Source organism: Capsicum annuum, chromosome 8 (assembly GCF_002878395.1).
Source record: "Capsicum annuum cultivar UCD-10X-F1 chromosome 8, UCD10Xv1.1, whole genome shotgun sequence".
Taxonomy (NCBI): domain Eukaryota; kingdom Viridiplantae; phylum Streptophyta; class Magnoliopsida; order Solanales; family Solanaceae; genus Capsicum; species Capsicum annuum.
Genome location: NC_061118.1, coordinates 67863427 through 67879736, shown reverse-complemented (window position 1 = coordinate 67879736; position 16310 = coordinate 67863427).

Below are 16310 nucleotides of genomic sequence, written 5' to 3'. Positions count from 1 at the left end.
CCATGATTGCTAAATTGGTCATTTCAAATACCGAATATCAAATTTTTCTAAGTCTAAAAATGGACTTTGACTGGGTGATCAGGATATATTTGAAAGCTCATACACACAAATATATTATTCTTCCTGACGTCGCCCAAGTTACACCTCCAAGAATGTATAGAAAAGGCCATTTGTAAAATATAGAACCCAGTTAAGTTAAGGTCGATCACACGAGAAATTGGTTTAAAATCCTTCACGATCTTGTTGATGTAACTCGAAATTATAAAAAGTAACTAGGGAATTTTGTAAAAGTAAGAGTAACAGTAACAATTTTGGGAAATTAGGGTTGTTATCAATATGAGATGATCACTATGATTGTTTTCCCCTGACTTCGTAACTCCACAGACTCTTCGCGCTTGTAGAACTATCTCGGTGCCTTGCATGCAAAATCTGACAAGTTATGTAACACCTAACCTTCTCTCGACCTTGGTTTAGTTGAATTTCATTCATATCCTTTCTGTCTCAAAGTGTCGCATTACTAACCCTTATTGTTGATACCAGATTAACTATCTCCTCTCAGTATCAAGTTAATTAGATTAAGTTTAATAGCTTTAAATTACTATTGTGATTTTTTTATACTAATATCTACCTCTCTCTCAGTCAAGTATCAAATAAAGATGAGTTCCTTATGTTTGCATCCGTCAAAAAAGTAATCAAAATAAATAAATCCTAATTCATGCAAGAACACCAATTTAGAATGACTTTACACTAAATTTGCTTTGTTAATCCATCAAATTCCCATAATCCTAGTTATGGGGTTTAGCTACTCCTGATTGTAAGACCACATATAGATTTCATAGGTGAAAGCATATGATGAACGTACAGAGAATAATAATGAAAATTCAAAATCTAAAATTAATTATAACCTAATAGCAAAGAACAAAAATTCCAAGACCAATAATGTATCTCAGAACTCAAAACAATGTAAAAGTGTATAAAGTGTACAAAATATTATGAAAGAGACCACAAAAATCATATAACCCTCTAGTGGTATTTATGGATACAAAATAAAACCTATCATAAACAGTGTAGAAAAGTTGGGTCGGCCCAAACTTACCGCTCGTAGGTTGGGTCGTAGGTATAACCTACTACCCGTAAGTAGGATCATAAAAATCAGAATCAACTTGTAATCTTCAAAATCCCAACTATTGCCCATGGTAGGGTCGAAGGTACAACCTACTTCTCATAGGTAGGGTCGTAGATTTCTTTTTCAACAACTCTTTATTCTTTTTGTAAGTTTTTGCTCCGAACCCTATTTTCCTGAAAAATCAACACAAACACATCACATATAACAAGAATACATATGTGCTTCAAACTTACTTATTTTAAGCATCAAAAATACTATTATACCATGGAACATCAACACCCTCAACTTAGAACATTTATCTACCTTAGGCAACTAACAAAAACTTAACAAACGCGATGCTTAACTAAAAGAAACCTAAAGCACCTACGACAGCCAATTCATTTAGCTCAAATTTCTTACCCTCTTCTAGTTAGAACTTTCAAAACCATTATGCGGATCCATTTAACTCAACAACATTAAAAAGAGGAACCAAGTGATGACATTAGATTAGTAACAAACAACAAAGCACATATACAATTGACACTACCCGAACAAATAAGTAGTTAATAATACAACCCATGTACCCTCACTACGAGGAAGTCCCAACTCTCACAGTATCATAATGCATGTAAATATAGGTACTACAACTAATGACTCGGGCTCTCCAAGAAGTTCAAACAATGTGCACAAAATACCATAGGCTTGCCCTTATCTTTTATGCCTTAAGTTTTCAGACAGTTGAACTTGGATCACTATAGATATTTTCTAGGCTTGTAGTGTAGTCTTGGGGGCATATATGGTACATATATGAAATAGTGACTCTCTTTCCCTGACACTACACTTACATTATTTGCTCCACTACTTAACAATCTTCCTTTATTCTCCATTTTTTTTCTTTTTTGCTTATTTGGAATGGGTGTGGTTTCCTTAATTCTTAGCTTTTATTCACTTCTCTTTTTCTTCTTATTTAATTTTTCCCCTTTTTATCCATATTTATCTACCACACCCAACCTTACTTTCTTTTTTTATTTATTTAACACATTTCTTCATACCCATCTTCAACTACACACCCCTATGATAATTATCCTCAACTTAGGTGATTTGTCTGAGTTGAAATACACAATGTACAAGGAGAGATCAGGGCAAAAATAGGTTTATTGTAATTAAAATGGGAAGGAAAAAGGTTAAAATAAGAAAATAGGCCACTTTAAGCTTAAATTATGGATCAAGGGATGCTTATTCTCATTCAATCGATCTTTTAGGCTAAGACTGGGATTATTCAATCATGACCTATGATCATATCCTAACCAATTATCCTACAACCTAGTCCAGAATAATCGAGCGAGTTCTGAATTAGATACACAAAGTGAACTAGGTAATTACCTCACACACACATAGTACAAGGTTATAACATCAACTCCTACCTATCTATTTCATGAAATGTTAAGCTTTAATTTTTTTATCCCTAATACTAATTTCCATATCAAGATTTAATAATGGTCATAAGATATATTCATAACTCATAGTTCATAAAACTTTTAGGAGGAGCATCATTAAAAACAAAAAAACACAAAAAACTGACTGCACCAAGGTTCCTCATTTTTCTTATAGTCAGACAACACAAAACATAATATATATAATAGGTACAACACAAAAATCTGAATATGTGGTCTCTACTATGCAAGCTGACTCTGGGAAAAGAGACATAATAATAAAAACCCTAAGAGGACATCTAGATCCATAAGTAGCACCGTCCCCATCAAATAAGCATGCATTGTCCCTAATGCATTAGGCCACCTTAAAGCATGAGAATTAGGAACATACCTATGGCATACTAAGTGCATAGATCTAATGTCAATCACAATAACAATAATTATTATAAATGTAGAATAACAATACACCTTAGGTTTCCTCCCAAACAACACCCAATTTAACATCACGACATGATATGGGGACCTTGATTACTGAGACTTCACCAAGGTAGACATAGGGTTGGCTTCCAGGGTCATCAAAATTGCTTATTACCAAAACCACCCTCATATCTATTGGATGCTTTATAATTCTATGAATATTAAACATGACTTCCTCATTATTTCGCCTAAACTTAAGCTAACCTCTTTCCATATCCACCAAAGCTCTACCAGTTGCTAAAAGTTGTCTCCTTAAAATTATGGGCATTTTCAGATCAACCTCATAATCCTAGAAAACAAAGTCGATCAGAAAGATGAAGTTGTCCACCTTGACCAAAACATCGATGTTATGCCTACATGTTTTTTTACTATATGATCTGTCATCAATAACTGTATCATGTTTTGTTTGGGAGGTCTTAAGCATAATTTTGTAAACACTGCTAGCAACATCAGGAGATCGAGATGTCATGGAAAATCCTAAGTCACACAAAACCCTGGCAAATCTAGATGACCTATTAGTACAAGGAATAGTCAAAGCACCGGGGTCACCTTTTTTTGCACAAGAGATCGAGATCTAATTACACTACAATGATGCAAACCAACAACATCCACAAAACTAAAATTTTTCTTTTTTGTCACCGAAACCTTTATAAATTTTGCATAGCCTAGCTTCGGTTCTAGAGCTTCAAGAAGATAGATGTTCATAGTCAACTCCTTCAGTATAGAAATAAACTTCTTATACTTTTTTTCTTTAGCCTTTTTCTTCACTCATTGGGTAAATGACAGAGGAAGTCAGGGAATGGGATTTAGTAATAGTATAACCTTCTTCCTCTTTCTTTTGTTTTCAACTTTTTTTTTTGTAACAGTAGTCTTCTGAGACACCTCATCATTCATCACCATCTTTTTAGTTTCATCTTTGTACGCATCATCAATGTCCACAAAGTCATTCCTCGCATCATAAACCACATACATGGGTGGAACAATAGTGGCCTTACCACTATGAGTAGTAATATCTAAACAATGAATGTCATTCTTTAGATTTTGAATCATGTTTCAAGGAAGAGTGACTAGTTGATGGTTGTTCAATACGACAGATATATGCTCAAACTGCTTAATCATGGTGGCGGGCAATTTTATTTTCTTTCTCAACCCTGATATATTTGTCTTAATCTTCTTATGGAAACTCTTTTTGAACCCTTAATAATCTTTGCAAGCAATGTTTCCATTCTTGAACTTCTAGACTCAGCATCATGGTTCCCCTATGGAACATAAAGACCCCTCTTCTACTTGTTATAATCCGTTCTTCTCCAGTCGTTATCATATACTCTACTCTTATCCCTATACCTATTTTTGTAGTATTTTTTACCTTGAGTTCCAAGTATCTTGATTACACCCTTAGCCCTTGTCTCAAAAACACTTTATCTTTTTATCCAAGTACTGTTCTTCTTCCTCAAAATTAGACTCGTCATGTCTAGAAGATTTACCTCGTGCTCCCACTATATTCACTTTTTCTGGTCCAATAGCTACATATTACTTGGTAAATAACCCAATCTCAGTCCTCAGTGATGCTACTTCATAAGCCACTATCTCATCTAGGGATCTCTTCTCACTAAAAGCACCAATAGCATAAGTTCCAGCTGACTTATTCACCTCTAGAGTATGCCACCAGCAGTTGGTTTTCATAATCCAATCTAAGATTGCTGAAGCTTAATCCCTTCAAAGACTCATAAAATCTCCCTTTGTAATAGTATTTTCCACTACCTTAGTATTTGTATTCAAGGATCTCTAGAATATCTCTAGCAAATTCCTCCCTGAGATTCTATTATTTGCAACATTCATTAGCTTCTTCTTGAACCTCAACCATGTCTCGTATAGTGCCTCTAAAATGTTACTTCCTGAAATTATAGATCTCAACTTTTAACTATAGCATTCTAGATAGAGGGAAAAATCAATCCATGAACCGCGTTCTCAACTTATTCCAAGGGGTAATAGACTCACAAGGCCTCTCTCCTAACCATAACATCACATCTCTTGTAAGAGAGAATTAGAATAATTTGAGTTGTAGAGATTCATGACTAACTCCTGCAGATTGTACAAAGTGCAAATCCCCATAAAGTTCATATGGTCCATGTTTTAATCATCAGTACGCAAACTAAAAAGCACTCCCTTCAAATTCAAAAATTGAATCATTGCACTCGTACTATGAAATTTCATTCCTTGGGGAAATTCTTGAGGATTGATATCACCTATCTCAATTGGTTCAACATACCTCAGGTATTCTTCTGGATCATCATAAACTGGTAAATATTGATGACTGGTGGTTGAACTCTGTTCCTTCTAACTATATCTCTATCAAGTACCACGCGATGATATTTTTCCTCCTGTCTAGGCATTTTCACCACATCAGGCAAGTGCTAACCTAAAATTTTCTTTAGATATTAATCAGGCAGTGGTTTGCTCAGTAGTTTCTTGAATAGCATACGGAAGTGGACAATTCATTACATCTAGATCGTCATGAACCCTTTCATGTTGGGATCCTTGATAACACTCTTCTACTTTCTCCATTTTATGATTCTATCATAAGGTTCGTTAAAGCTCAATATCAAATGGAATCAAGGGATTTCCTAGTCTCTGACTAATGGAAAATACCGACGTATTCCCTAGAAAGAGTAGATAACGAGAAATCAACAAATGAAACCAACAATTTCATAAAACTCATAGGTCAATCCATAACTGTATTGCCCACCAATGACTCCAAAACTTGAAGTCGCACAAGTTACACCTCCAAGAAATTATAAAATGGTTTTTTGTCAAATATAGAGCCCAATCAGGTTAGGGTTGATCCTATGTGCAATAGATCAGAAATCTATAAAGAGCTTGTTGATGTAATTAGAAATTGTAGAAAGTAAATGTTTTTTTTTTGTAAAAGTAAGAGTAACAGTAACAATGCTAAGCAATTAAGTTTATTATCAATATGGGATGATCACTAGGATTGTGCTCCCCCTGACTTCATAACTCCACAGACTATTCGTGCTTGCCAAAATATATTGGTACCTTGTGTGCAAAATCTAACAAGTTATGTATCACCTAACCGTCTCTCTACCTTGGTTTGGGTGAATTTTACTCATCTCCTCCCGATCTCAAAGTATTGCATTACTAACTATTGTTAATCTCAGGTTAACTATCTCCTCTCATTCTCAGATTAATTAGATAAAGGTTGATAGCTTCAAATTAAAATTGTGATTTCTTTTTCCTAATCTCTACTCTCTCTCTAGCAAGTATCGAAAACAGACGAGTTCCTAATATTTTCAACCATCAAAAAAGTAATCAAAATAAAAGAAATCCAATACATACAAGAACACCAAGTTAGAATGACATGGCGCTAAAGCGCTTTGTTAATCCATCAGGGTTACTACAACCCTAGTTATGGGATTTAGAAGCTCATGATTGTAAAAATGCAAGTAAATTCCACATATGAAAGCATAATGATGAACTTACGAAGAACAATAATGAAAACCCAAAATATCAAATTAATTGTTAATCCTTAAAACCAAGAACAATAATTCCAAGATCAATAATGTATCTCAAAACTCAAAACAATGTAAAAGTTTATAAAGTACACCATAAAAACTGTGAACAATAATTCCAAGATCAATAATATATCTCAAAACTCAAAACATTGTAAAAAGTGTATGAAGTACATAATCTATAGTAAAAGAGTACACACAAATTATAAATCCCTCTAGGGGTACTTATAGATACAAATTAAAATTTATCCTAAATAAGGCAGGAAAGCTGGGTCGGCCCCAACCTACCACTCATACGTTTGGTTGTTGGTACGACCTACTACTTCTTGGTAGGGTTGAATAAATCATAATTAGTTTGAAATCTTCAGAATCTCAACTTATTTCCCATAGGTAAGGTTGTACGAACAAAGTACTGCTCGTAGGAGGGTCGTAGATTACTTTTTCAGAAACTCTTCATCCTTTTTTTTAGGTCTTTGCTCTGAACCCCATTTTCCTGAAAAATCAACACAAACACATCACATCTAGCAAAATTACCTAAGTAATTGCATAAATTCCTTATTTTAAGCATCAAAAGTTAACAACCTTAACTTAGAAAATTTGCATGTCCTCAAGTAGCTAACACAAAACTTAACAAACAAAATGCTTAACAAAGAGAAACCTAAGACACCTACGATAGACAATCCATTTTAGCACAAATTTCCTAGCCCCTTCTAGTCACAACTTCCAAAACACTATGTGGATCCATGTAGCAAAACAACATGACACAAAAGAAATAAAGTTATGACATTAGATTAGCAATAAAAAACCAAGTACATATGCAATTGACACTACTCGAACACATAAGTAGTTAACAATATGACCCATGTACTCTCACAACAAGAAAGTCCCAACTCTCACATTATCATAATACGTGTCAATATAGGGAATGCATCAAAAAACTCACACACTTCAAGATGTTCAAACAATATACATAAAATACCATAGGCTTACCCTTATTTTTTATGCCTTAGTTTTTTGGATGATTAAACTGGGATCACTAAAGGACTTTTCTTGTCATGACTCGATCTATAAGTCATAATGGGACCTACTAAATCTCGCCAGTACATAAGACAAACCATAACTTCAAGCTAATGAAATGGGTTAATCCAATAGGAAATTCCCAACATAGGCCAAGTTTCAAGAACATAATCATGCAAAATAGAGAAGTGTTCTAAATAGATAACATAGACAATACACGATACCAATCCCACAACCTGGTAAGGCCAATACAAGAGCATCTAGTATCAGTAATATAACCCAAAAGACTTAGAATATAGTCACTACATCTGTCTCGATACAAAAGACTGAGTAATAATAAGATAGCAAAAAATGGGTGACTCATAACTCTAAGAGCTCACCATATCTCCAAAATATCAATTCTACATTAACAACAATCAACAATGATAGGTAGTACTTGGATATGCACTAAAATAGTATAGAAGTATAGTATTAATACCAAAACAATGGGTACTTAGAAGGCATCATCGTCCGACTGAGTTAAATCATGATATAATGATGATATAATGCAAGATAATCATAATTAAGTCAAGATACAGAATTGTACCTGAATTATCTCCGTCATCACTGTAAATTATGAATAATAAAATCAAAATAATAGCATAACATAAGGCATCAATGCATTCCAATGTCGTAGTGCATAAGAAATGGATAATTCAAAATCACAATGCATTATAAAGCATTAACACAAGCAATCACAAGTATAAAGTTTGCTCTTATACACTAACTGTTGCACAAAGTAAAGAACTCATCACAACATTCCATACTACAGGAGAGTACACCCAATAGAAGCATAAAGGAATTTAACCAACAATGTATCCAAACCATATCATTATTTAACGTTCCCATAATTGTCATCAATCCATCATTTTTATCAAACTTTCATTTATTACCACCATTGACCATGTACCCGCATTTCATATTATTACCATCATTTAACTATCTTGGCATCAACATACACTAATCATCACAACTATCTAGATATCTCTCATTAACTAAACTATTAACTTACTAGCCATCTTATGATCTCTAGTTGTTATTTAATAACTATTCACCACACAACCACTATTTATGGGTTATCATCTAGTTATTATTCTCCAACTAGTCTATATTTAGTAACTAGGCTATATTTATCACTAACCCACATCTTAACAACTAAGCATTTTTTTAGTAACTAGTCACTGTCATCAACTTAGTCATCATTATCAACTAATATCATTATTGTTACTGATCATTGATAACACTAATCATTATTTTAGATTAACCATCATTATCACTAGCTATTAATATCACTATTCATTATTGTTTCCAATGTTTGATTATACATTAGTCATTGTTATCCACATAAACAATATCCTGTAGCCTTGCCAGCTATTAATATATCATTATAATATCCTCTGGACTTAATGAGTATCAATATATCATTATAATTTTCTCGTTCTATGTTGGGTATCAATGTATGTGCATAATCATAACCTGTGGCAACATCCATAACATAAGCAATTACATAATGAAGATTCATGATTTTAAGCATAATTAGTAACATAACTTCTCATAAATCCATAAGCATGAGTTCTAATCATAATTCATGACATCATTGTTAAAATTATCACAAGGAATGTTTTCAAGAATGATTTCTAACATACTTTCTTAGCATAAGCAATATCATGGGCAATGACCCATTAGTAGTATACTCAACGACCTATCATTAGCAAAATATAGTCTATAGGTAACTTGAGCAATAGCTAATCCGTGGTATAATCCATAGGTTACTCATAGCATAGTCATGATCATAATTTAAGGCTTAGGAAATACCCTAGCCCAGGGCTCATTCAATAATATATTCGGAAGCCCAATAATATATCTCTAGAGTCAATAATTTTATATGAGGAACTACTGAACTCAATCACTTGCTACCATTACTCTTCAGTTTTCTGTTGATGTCTATCCTGTAGAGGTACTCATATTAGATTAGTGACAATAGCCAAGAAATAGCATGATTAAAAGATCATCATGAGTTTAGCCAATAACTCAAATATATGGCACAATCTATAAGAAATTACTTCTAACGTTATTCATCATAACCAACAAGCACCAAAGATTCCTCAATATTATCTCAAAAGGGCATTCTCTAAGCATTTAAGAATGTATAAGAGTTTCAAGGGAACTAAATCATGTCTTGTCTTAAGGTGGGTCAAAGGCCTACTTCTAAATCCCCAAAATACCCTCTAAGTTCATTTCTACCCCAAACTAGGCTAAGGTATCTAAATCAACTTTTAGATGTATAGCAAGCCACTATTAAATCCAAGGTAGGGATTCTACTAAAATACTACCACTAAGTTCGTTGAAACTAAGGCAACCTTATTAGAGTAAGCAACTAAGGCTAATCTTTCCCTAACCATGAGTGACAAGGTCACTCCCATCTAACTAGAGTAAATCTAAGCATCCTCATTCTAAACATAAGACATTAAGTCTAGCCTATCAAGGTTCAAGGCAACAAGCTAACCATTTCACTCAATGGGTCCAAATGACCTAAAAGATTCAAATAATCCCAAGTCTTGCACAGCATCAATCCAAAACCTAAAACTCATCCAATCAAGAAAGATATTATAATTATACTATGACATAGCTCAATCTAACAAGGGATAAACCTAATCTACCTCGACTCCGAAGAAAGCTCAACAATCTGCTAAACCTTTGATTTTTCTTTCTGAGAAGACTCTTCAAGATGACAAGATCTAAAAAATATATTTTACGTATCAATACAAGAATATCGATACCAATAATGCACCATTGTGCTTTGGATCCAAAAATTATGCGAAAACCCCATGTGGGTCCTTCTTATAGAAAATCATAATTTTGAGACCAACCCAACATGATAACAAGTTCATGGAATCAAAACCCTCAAAAATGGGTAAAACTAAGCTGTGTTTGGGGATAAATCAAACTCTAAAGGATTTGAAGATTTGGTCAAATTTTCAAGAGATTCAAGCATGAATTTGAAGGATTCTTACCTTAAAATAGAAGATATTTGCGAATATATATATTAATCAAGCTCCCAAGTCACCCCCAAGACTCAATTTTAAGATAACACACTATTTAGGGTTTTTACTCTCTAAAGGGAGGTGAAAAATGAGCAAAATCGTGGCCTAAGGAGTCTTTTTATACTCCTTCCAGGTCCTCAGATGCTACAATTGCAACATGTAGGCTGCAATTGCACTATTTGGTGCCAGAACCAGATGATGCAATCACTACAAGAAGTAGTGAGATTGCACTACCCTCAACACATAAGGTGCGTCACATGTAAACTAGAAGATAACTGAGCCTTAAAAATTTCAAAGTTTCCTCCAAAACCTCGAGATTCATTCAAAATCTGATATACGTAAAGGAACTATGCAACCATACTAAATTTGACGTTTTAGATACAATGGCCTAGTTGGATTTTCCATTAGAGGTCGTTTCAATCATATCTGTGTCTCACACCCAAATTTCTAATTATCCAACTTGCCGACCAATAGGTCGAAATGAGCTCGGGTTTATTAAGACACAAACCAAAGGTCTACCTAGCCTAAAATTAATATTTCAAAATTGCTGGCATAGTCAAAATTTGCATCTGAAATTATTTTACTGGAGTTTTTTCCTAGTGACCATTTGGAAATAGCAAAGATATCTAAACAACGAATTGACTCTATAAATCAAACGAGATACCTCATAATTGAACTCTTAGTTCCAATAAGTAATAATTAACTTGGGGCAGCTATGGAAAATCCTTAATGATAAAAATAAGCTAAAATATGAAAAATGACCTGAAGGGTAATTACAATATCCATTACTAAAGGGACTTTTGTCCCTAAATGTTAAAGATTAAAAAATACCTAAAGTCTCAAACAGGATAAGATACTGAGCTCGTATCTTGACCTCGATATCCCTATTGGCCTCTTTCACTGAGTGGTATCTCCATTGAACCTTAATTACGTGAATCTCTCTGGTGCGTAACCGCCTCACATTACTAGCAAAAATGAGCACCAACTCCTCTACAATGGTTAAACGCTCATTCCACTGGACTGAGTCCCGCCTAAGCACATGATAAGGATCGAGAATGTATCACCACAACATAGATACATAGAAAACCGAATAAACAAAAACAAAATCTGAAGGCAAAGCTAGCTTATTGGTTACCTCATCAACTGTGCAAACATATCTTGGACTGATCTTACCCTTTCTCCCAAACCCGCATTACACCCTTTATGGGCGATACACAGAGAAACATAAGGTCACTAACTCCAAATCTCAAGACACAAAGCCTATGGTTTGCATAGTCCTTCTACCTACTCTAAGCCACTCTTAACCTGTCCTGAATCACCCTGACTTTATCCAATGACTCCTAATGCATATTTGTACCAAGGGGCCTAACATCGGAAGTTTCAAACCATCTAATTGGAGTACAGTATCTCCTATCATACAAAGCCTCAAAAGGCGCCATCTCAATACTCGAATGATAAATGTTGTTGTAAGAAAACTCATCCAAAGCTAGGTGCTGCTCCCACTGGCCTCCTAAATCCATAACATAAGCCTAGAGCAGGTCCACCAGAACCTGAATAGTCCGCTCAGACTGACCATTAGTATGCTGATGAATGGCTATACTCAAATCTACCTAAGTTCCCAACTCCTCTTGAAATACTCTCCAAAACCTCGAAGTGAACAAAGTACCACAAACTGAAATGATAGAAATGGGCACACCACGAAAATGGACTATCTCTCAAATATATATATATGGGCTAATCTATCAGATCTAAAAATCATCCGAATAGGAATATAATGTGGTGACTTGGTCAAATAATCTACAATGACCCATATACAATCGGAACCACTAGAAGAACGAAGCAAACCACTAATAAAATCCATAGTAATCCATTCCTATTTCTACTTGGGAATGGGTAACCACTGAGTCAAACCACTAGGTCACTGATGCTCGACCTTTGCCTGCTGAAACCAAAGGCAATGAGCTACGAAGTTTTCCACATCCCTCTTCATACCGCTCCACCAATAATGTTGTCTCAAATCTCTTTACATATGCCTTGCATTTTCTTTGTTTTAATGTTTCCACGAGATGTCCTTCTTCTTGTTTTATTGTTTCTTTAATATACTTTCCCATTAAATTGTTAGCAAATATGAGATATTAAATATATATTATCCATGGTACTTTTTAAGAAAAAAAAAATTAAATTATGAGAACTCTAGGAGGAAATAAAAAATAATCAGTTAAGACCACCCCATGAGTTTAAACAACTTAACGTATTCATATTAGCATATTGAGAATTGAAATAAGAATATTTTCTAATCTCAAATATTTCTCATCAAATGAACAATGATGCCTATATATCACACAATATATCTACAAAACACAAAAGAGCATATTCATAGAAAATTTATTCACTCTCAACAAGAAAATATCTCATGTTACCGAAAATGTTATAAGCTTGACTATCATGTGGTTCTCCACTAATGTTGGACTCTTTGAATTGAGATCATGTAAGATTTCTTTTAGGTTGTAATGTAGGCTAGGAAAAAGTGTGATGCATATGGATAGTAGTGATTACAATTCTTTTTAAGGCACTTCATTTTACTTTATCACTCAAGCTCAATTGGCTTCTATTTTCGTATAAATCATCAATCTTTTTTTTATTTCTTTACTTCCAATTTTGAATGGAATTGTAATTATCTTTTTGTAGCTATTTTTTTTTCAACTTTCCAATAATGGCATCGCAAAAAAAGAATCAACTTTCTTAATCAATTTTCTTTCTCATATTTTTTTAACACTTAATATTATGCATTCAAATTAACACTTCAAGTGCCTAAAAGGAAGTAGTTTGAAAAATAATAAGTCGTAAAAAGAATGGATAAGAATTAAAGCTCGATGACCAATCAAATAAGAATAATTCATTTAGGCTCCAAGGGGCTAGTTAGGGGAAAAATCATCAATATAGGTCAATTTAGGCCATTTGCTTAACAAGGAAGACCTACTTCCATTTCTATACTCAAAATTTACATAAAATTTTGTATCGATCCACATTCATGAAAAGTTCTAGATTTTCAAATAAGTACGAGAACCTGATAATACTTGCCACACATTAAAGTTGGGACTAGTGAACACCATTATTTCAAATATAAATAATTATATATAAGAAAGTATGAGTTTGGAATGATAGTCATACAAGTCATAAATAATACTCAACTAAATAAATTTTCCTTACTTCTCATGATTATTAAATCAACCCACGTTTAGATAACTTATTAAAGGATTAAGAAAATATTTCAAATTCCTAAAAATATTTAATTCACAATATTACGAACATGACAAAGAACTGAACAAATAAATTCATGAAAGTATATGAAATAAGTTACTTTAGAAATTGATCAACTAATACACACACTCTTATATACACTAAGAAAAACGCTCAATAGCGAAAGCAAAATTGGTCCCTAAAGCTGAAATTCCCGTCCTTAAAGGTCAATAGAGACCAGAAAAAGTTGGTCTCCATCCATCCCTATAGCCTCCTTCTCTAAAGATCATTAACGACGGGTTGAACTAGCTGGTCCCTAAAATCTTTTCTTGCGACCATCATAAAACCAATCCTTAAAATGGTTTTAGGGAACATGTTTCTGGTTCTTAATTAAAGAGATTTTGCGACCAATAAAAATCTGGTCCCATAAATACAATTGGTGCTAAGATTTTCAACTAGTTTAGTGGTCCGAAAAAGCCTATTCGGACAAAGTGTGGTCCCTATATATAATAATAATAAAATTTTTAACGGCAATAATGAAATGTGTATACATACATACATATATATATATATAAAATTACTATAATCTACTTTCATATATATACATATACACAATATATACATCATTCATGTCATTGTTTATATGAATACTTCACGAAAAAAAATAAATCTGACATACCCTATTAAATAATACTATTAATGTAGATGTCTTTTTGGCTTTATCCAGTTGTCTAGGCTCTATGAGTTCAAACACCAAAAATTTTCCTATCTGAAAAGTGCTAGGACCAACTGCTATTTCGAGCAACCCACAGTTCAGTTTTTCTGAAGCCAATTAAGGAGAACTGAACTTTAGGAGAGTGTGAAGCCATTACACATGCTATTACACTGAACATGATTGCAAAGCTAGCAGCCAATTGATGAAGCCTAGTCGTTCAATGCACAACTGCAATGGTCAAGAAGGTCATAAGGAATTTTGCAATGTAGGATGAATTTAATTTTAAAAATAAATGGAATTAATTTGTTGACAACCAAGATGATACACACAAGCATGTCTATTCCAGATACTTAATGTAGAATACAAATCCTCAATGAGGGTGCTACTTTTATTAAGCTCATGGCAAGTGTTAGGAGTCTAGTTTTCACAAGATAAGCAGTAACATATTTACAAGTAAAATTGATCTTTACGGATATGTACTACCTTAATAAGTTGCAGTAATTTACTAGATTGCAGAACAATAAAATTACTGGATTACACCCAAGTGAAAGAATAGTGAAGGCATTTTCTTAAATTAAAATAACTTTGGGATCCTTTCAAGAGAAATGTTTCACCATATGTTTATAGATCACTTCTTTAAGATTGTAAATAGTTTAAGAAGAATTATACACAAGCACGTAACTGGAACAGTAAGACAAGTTATGGAACAAATAACCATAATATGCCCAGAAGTTCAACATTGGGGAGGTAGATCCCGTTTGTAATCTGAAGCTTCAAATCCTGTAAAATGTCTAAAGTAAAACATTCAAATCCCAGCTATAAATGAAAAGGTTGTTAGATAAAGTTGATTCAGTGTCTTTGGAGTCTGTTACAAACAAAGAATGCATCAAGTTACTGCTAAAGGAGTAAACTTGAAGCAACTATGTTAAAGGAGAAGTATCAGAAAACGCCGATTGACAAACAAAACAGAATGTCAGTTATATATATATATATCATCACTGTTGCAACAGTGATGAAGCTAGCCAAGCTTTACATATGTCTATTCTCAATGCTAAGTTAGCTAAACAATTTCGTCTCGTTCCAATGTAATAAACATTGCTAACTGTAACAAACAAAAGGTCTTTCTGTTTTTCCCTTTGTTTAAACAACAGGATATATACTTCAGTTGTATACCAGAGGAGTCTGCAAATTATCATATTAGTAAGAAACGCTGTTGTTGATAGGATGTCTAGCATCTCATTTTCATCTACACCAGTCTCCTGAGTTAGCCTGTATTGTATTTTCAGCCTACATACCTGAAAATTATCCAAAGTTTAAGAAGCTATTTGAGAGTACAATGATAACGCTCAACTTACACGTCAATTTAAGTGCAAGGAGGTCATTGTAAATATAATAACCCAACAAGAGTTGGGGTTGAATCCACGAGGAACAATGTGAGTACCGATTGAGTAAGTTCAAAATAAAAGTTGCCTGCTAAGTTCGAACCTATGGTATAAGATGGTTTGGGGATTTTCAACATTTTTGAATGTGAAGGTAATTCTTGGGCTTCTAAGGGACTAATTCGAGACTAAGAATAATTTGAGTGTAATCAATTAGGCACGAATCCTTGGATTACGCTATCCTAGGAGCGAGTTGTGCATGAGAACATGATAACTCAGTGAAAAATCTCATTGTGATGATGTGGTAAGATAGGTTGAAAGTCCTTGAGGCTTG